General features: G+C 38.5%; 1 non-coding gene across 1 annotated transcript; it reads right to left on the bottom strand.

Moving 5' to 3' along the window:
• Positions 1-2277: 2277 nt before the first annotated feature.
• On the bottom strand, positions 2278-2384 carry LOC141716450 (small nucleolar RNA R71). The gene has a single exon (XR_012573160.1). It is a non-coding gene; the product is annotated as a small nucleolar RNA R71 (small nucleolar RNA).
• Positions 2385-6000: the final 3616 nt, after the last annotated feature.

Below are 6000 nucleotides of genomic sequence, written 5' to 3'. Positions count from 1 at the left end.
GGGTCTTTTCTGGATTGGCTTTTATGCCTCGTCCACTGATCATGTGGACTAGGAACTTGTCACTAGACACTCCAAACGTACATTAGGAGGGATTAAGACGAAGGTCGTGGCTTCAAATTATTTCAAATGTTTCCCTCAAATCTTGGAAATGATATTCCTCTTTTTTGAATTTCACGATCATATCATCTACATAGACCTATAAATTCCTTCTAATCTGAGAGGAGAATATTTTATTCATAGTGTGTTGATAGTGGCTGATAACTGGATTTTATATCCACTTGGAAGGCTTTATTACAAGCTTAAATTGGTCTTTTAGACTCAAGTTATTGGTATTTTGATATGTTTTGTGTTATTACATTTCAGGTATCAATTAAATGAAGAAACGAGCTTTTAAAGGAAATATGATGAAAAGTGATCAGATTTGGAAGTCAAGGCCATTGTCAAGTTGTAGAGAATCTCGTTAGCTTCGCGTGGACAGTTAATCGCCTAATTCTGACGAGTAGAACTCAAGTTATGGCCAAAACAAGATTCATCAAAAATTTTCCAGACAGGCTTCAGGCGCCCGCCTGCTGGAGGAGGCGCCCACCCACTGGTGGAGGCGCCCGCCTGGTGTGCCGCGTGGCCGCGCGCTGATGCTCGGCTGACTTCTTTGATTTCGCTGAAAAAGCTTTTTTTGAGTGGAATTTGACGATTTTAAGGGTCCAGGTCCAATATGGGCTTATACATACTTAAAAAAAATGTTTTCATCATCCGGGAAGATTGGGATACCAAGGAGAAGACCTGGAAGCATAAAACAACTCTGAAAAAGAAGATCTTGTTTTCAACTTCTGATTCTTTGAATTAGTTGTAACTTTGGATGCTCGTTTTCGTTCTTGTTGAACCTAGATCTCGTTTATCCATACTTTAATTATTATTCAGTTTATTGAGACCTTATTTTATACCATGCTTTCATTGGAACCCATGGTGATGATGAGTTCAATTATGGGCTAATCGTTATCATGGGATTCTAGCGGATTTACTTATGGATTTCAATAATTAATTGTTTCGATATCTTGGTGTGTGGTGATTGATTGATATCCTAGTATTGGTTATGCTTATTCGTCTTATATGCGTAGCTAACATATAAGATAGCGTGTTACTCTTTATTGAAGTGACAGTGAATATAGAGGTCTAGAACTTGCCATGCTAGCATAGGTTCATGTATTTGTTATGCATGATTCGTAGGTAATTTTAACCATCTTACTTGCCCTATGTTATCACGATAAATAACTTGTGCATTAAACCTTTATGTTTTCAATTCTTATAGACATATAAGGACTAAGCATAATTGGTGTCTATTCAACTTCTATCTCTTTTGTGGATGTTTGGTAGTAGGGTATTCGTACAATGAAAGTTGGTGTTTACTAGTTTCGTGTTATCTGATTAGTGTCATCACCATTACATGCTAAGGTTAAGAACAATAAGGCTATTATTGAATGAAGTAGTAATGAAGTTAGAATCCCATGTTTGTCATATATATTAATTCAACCTTAATTCTCTTAGTTAATGTTATTTAGTATAATCTCTTAGTTTAATAAAAACCCAATTTGTTATTTGTCTTAGCATTGAGCGATAATCATATATTGTTGCATAGGTGCATAAATTGAACTTAACATAAACCAGTCTCTGTGGGAACGAATCTGATTTATATCTTATACTACTTGCGAACGCGTATACTTGCGTGACTATTAGCGCTTGTTTCCGCCCTAACAAGTTTTTGGCGCCGCTGCCGGGGACTCGGTGTTAATTTTTAGTTTATGTGCTTGTTATCAGTGGTCGTTAAAGTTCACTGACTCAGATTCTTTTACTTTCACGGTTTATTTATTTGTATTTCAGGTACTCATTACAATGGGAGATCCAGCAGCACGAATGAAAGCCTTGATGGATTTTTCTCAACCCAAGATCAATGACATTCAATGTAGCATTGTCAGGCCAGCTATCACAGCTAATAACTTTGAGATCAAGCCTGGCATAATTCAATGGGTACGGAATCCAGTCCAGTTTGGGGGTTCTCCAACGGAAGATCCCAATACGCACATTAGGGATTTTATAGAGATCTGCGATACCTTCAGGTTCAATGGTGTTTCTGAAGATGTTATGAAGCTGAGACTGTTCCCATTCTCTCTGAGGGACAAGGCTAAGAGATGGTTACACTCTCTACCAGCTGGTTCAATTGCTACTTGGGAAGATCTTGCTCAAAAGTTTCTCACCGAATTCTTCCCTCTGGCGAAGACAGCTGCATTCAGAAACGCTATTACTCAATTTGTGCAGCAAATGGGAGAATCTTTGTGTAAAGCTTGGGAGCGCTACAAGGAGATGCTTAGGAAGTGTCCTCATCATGGAATTCCTGATTGGATGATCATCAATTATTTTTACAATGGGTTGGGAGCACAGTCCAGACCCATGCTCGATGCAGCATCAAGCGGAGCATTATGGAAAAAGAGCTATGAGGAAGCTTATGATCTAATTGAACTGATGGCTGCTAATGAATATCAGTATCCAACCCAGAGATGTCCACAGGGCAAGGTAGTAGGAGTTCTTGAAGTGGAGACAGCTACGGCTATCACTGCTCAACTAAAGGCATTGTCTATGAAGATCAATTCTCTGGCTAACTATGGTGTTAAGCAGATAATCAGTGTTTGTGAGCTGTGTGCAGGTCCGCATGTGACAGAGCAATGCGCTATATCTAGTGACTCAGCTCAGTTTATGAGTAACTTTTAGAGATCGCTACAACCAGTTCCAGACACTTATCATCCTGACAACTAGAATCATCCTAACTTTAGCTGGAACAACAATCAGAATGTGATGCAACATCCGTTCTAGCAGTTTGGAAATAAGCTATTCAACCCTCCTGGTTTTCAGCAACAAATTACACCAAAATAACAAACTCATAGTGCATGTATATCTTCGGATGAGAAATCTGAATTGGAGGAGTTGAGGCTTATGTGCAAAAACCAGGCTCTTATATGCCAAATCCAGGCTGTTTCTATCCAGAATCTGGAGAACCAGATAGGACAAATTGCTAACGCCTTATTGAATCGACTAACAGAAATACTTTCTAGTGATACAGAAGTTCCAGGAAAGACAGAAGAGCAGGTTAAGGCAATTACATTAAGATCTGGGAAGGGTGCAAGCCCTAAAAATCTCAAGTTCCAGAATCTGAAGTTTTGGCTGAAGAAGATGTGCAGAAGTGGAATCAAGGAAGAAAACTGTGGAACACACTCCTCCTGAGGGTAATACAGGGGAGAATCAGGTATATCCTCCACCTCAGTTTCCTAAGAGGCTGCAGAAGAAAAGGCTGGATAAGCAGTTTGAGAAGTTTTTGGAGGTGTTCAAGAAACTTCATATCAACATACATTTCGCTGAAGCTCTTGAACAGATGCCTAGCTATGCGAGGTTTATGAAAGGTATTCTCTCTCGGAAAGTGAAGCTCGATGACTTAGAGACCGTTGCTCTAACGGAGGAATGTAGCGCTGTACTGCAACAGAAGTTGCTTTCGAAGCTTAAAGATCCTGGAAGCTTCACTATTCCTTGCACCATCGGAAACTTGTCGTTCGACAAGTGTTTATGTGATTTAGGAGCTAGCATCAATCTGATGCCCTTATCTATCTTCAAGAAGCTTGGTCTACCTGATCCCAAACCAACATACATGTCATTGCAACTAGCTGACCGTTCCATCGCTTTTCCACGAGGTATAGTGGAGGTTGTCTTGGTCAAGGTTGATAAACTCATCTTCCTTGCTGACTTTGTAATTCTTGATTTCGAGGAAGATAAGAAGATTCCCATTATCTTGGGAAGACCATTCTTGGCTACAGGCCGAACTATGATCGATGTACAAAAAGGAGAGCTTTCGATGAAGGTTTACGATCAAAAGGTCACTTTTAATGTGTTCAAGGAAATAAAGTTACCCACAGCTAAAGAGGAGTGCTTTAAAGTAGAGCAAATGCAGGTTTTGAATGCACCTCCGTGGAAGAGGAAGTTGGATTTGCCATTCGATTCTCTTGGGTTAGCAGAGCTAAAAATTTCTCAGGAGCGTTTTGAACCATTTATTCAAGAAGCTCCCACACTTGAGCTCAACTAAAAGCCAGATCACTTGAGTTATTCATTCTTAGGTGCATCACATGATAAGGGGTTGGGATATATTTTTGATGATGTAGAGAGTGGCTGGACAGATCTTCCAGTGCCTATAGAGGGTTCTTCTCATACGCCACAGACAGTTGATAGGTTTGGTCTTGGTGATGAGCAGTACAGGCGAGTGACTAGGCGTATGGAGGCCATGCACGACATTCACCATCATTTTGTTGAAGATTTGACACACGCTTTCGGTACTGTTGTCCGAGACACTGGTGGTGAGGTTGATTGGCCACCTGATCCTCCACCCGATGAGGGTGACTCTCCCGCTAATTAGGTATACCTGAAATCCTTATTATTACCTTCAATGAGGACATTGAAAATTTTAAGTTTGGGGGTGATAATGCAAGGATTAGTAGTGTGTGTGTCCATATAGATTCATATAGATTCATATTGCATGTTTAGTTGTAGTTCATTCATATTTTTGCATGATTGTTCATTTAGGACATATTTGTTTGTTTTTATGTGATTTCATATAGTTGCATTTGCATGCATATTTAGCATGATCCCTTAAGATGAACTATGATATTTGATAAGTTGATGTTGATTTGAGTGTAGTGACGACGAATAGAGGGATGTTTAAGTCCTAATGAATTGATTTGCATGCCAGAATCAAATATTTTCATAAAGTTTTATAGGGTTGATTTTGATCTAGATAATGATCATACTTGTTTGTTGTTGAGATTTAATCATTTGGTTATATTTAGAATTTGTGATATTCTCGTAATGACATAAAAATACTGATTTTTTTATCTAGACAAAAACTTGGATTTCATTGCTAGTTGTTGTAAGGCTAGGCATCAAATGGCTAGTAGTCGGCTCGTATTTTTATGAGTAGTCTAGGGTTGAATGAGATGGAGCGAAACGCACTCATTCAGAAAAGAAAAGAAAAGGAAAAAAAAGAAAAAAGAGAAAAAAAAGTATGTGTTTATGCATAATTGATCAAGAGTGAGCTCTTTAATACTCGAGTTATTAAGTTCTAGGGGACTTTGTGCCTAGTGACCTAAGGCTTTTATAGTCTGGGATCCGCTAACCTAACGCTCACTACATGGGTATTATTGCATAAGTCTTTTGGGACCTCATTCATTGTACGGTCAAATAAGCATCTTTGTTATGTGTTCAACAATAGTGTGAATCCTTGTATAAATCTAGTAGAAAGGAGGTGTTGTGAGTCATAATGCGTTTATTATCTATTCTGTTTATAAACTTTTGATTGTTTTGATGATAGATAAGTTATGGTTATTGATCTAGTATCGAGAGATATCTGTTAAGCATTCCACACACGCACGTTTCCGGTTTGTGAGTTGGTTTGTGGGATTTATTCGAGCTCTGTTTAAAGTCATTGCATTTTTAGAGGCATTGGCTTATTCATTTGATTATGGTTATTCTGAGGGGAGGGGATCGATTGCATTATCATTTAGTTGTATTCACGTAGTTGCATTCATGCATTAGGTTTGTTTTATAGTTTTGAGTTTTTTTATGCTTGAGGACAAGCATCAATTCAAGTTTGGGGGTGTGATAAGTGGATTTTATATACACTTGGAATGCTTTAGTACAAGCTTAAATTGGTGTTTTGGACTCAAGTTATTGGTATTTTGATGTGTTTTTGTGTTATTGTATTTCAGGTATCAATTAAATGAAGAAAGGAGCTTTTAAAGGAAATATGATGAAAAGTTATCAGATTTGGAAGCCAATGCCATTGTCAAGTTGTAGAGAATCTCGTTAGTTTCGCGTGGATAGTTGAATCGCCTAATTCTGACGAGTAGAACTCAAGTTATGGCCAAAACAAGATTCATCAAAATTTTTCCAAACAGGCTTCAGGCGCCTGCC

Source organism: Apium graveolens, chromosome 3 (assembly GCF_009905375.1).
Source record: "Apium graveolens cultivar Ventura chromosome 3, ASM990537v1, whole genome shotgun sequence".
NCBI classification, from domain to species: Eukaryota; Viridiplantae; Streptophyta; class Magnoliopsida; order Apiales; family Apiaceae; genus Apium; species Apium graveolens.
This window is presented reverse-complemented; position numbering and strand designations above follow the sequence as displayed.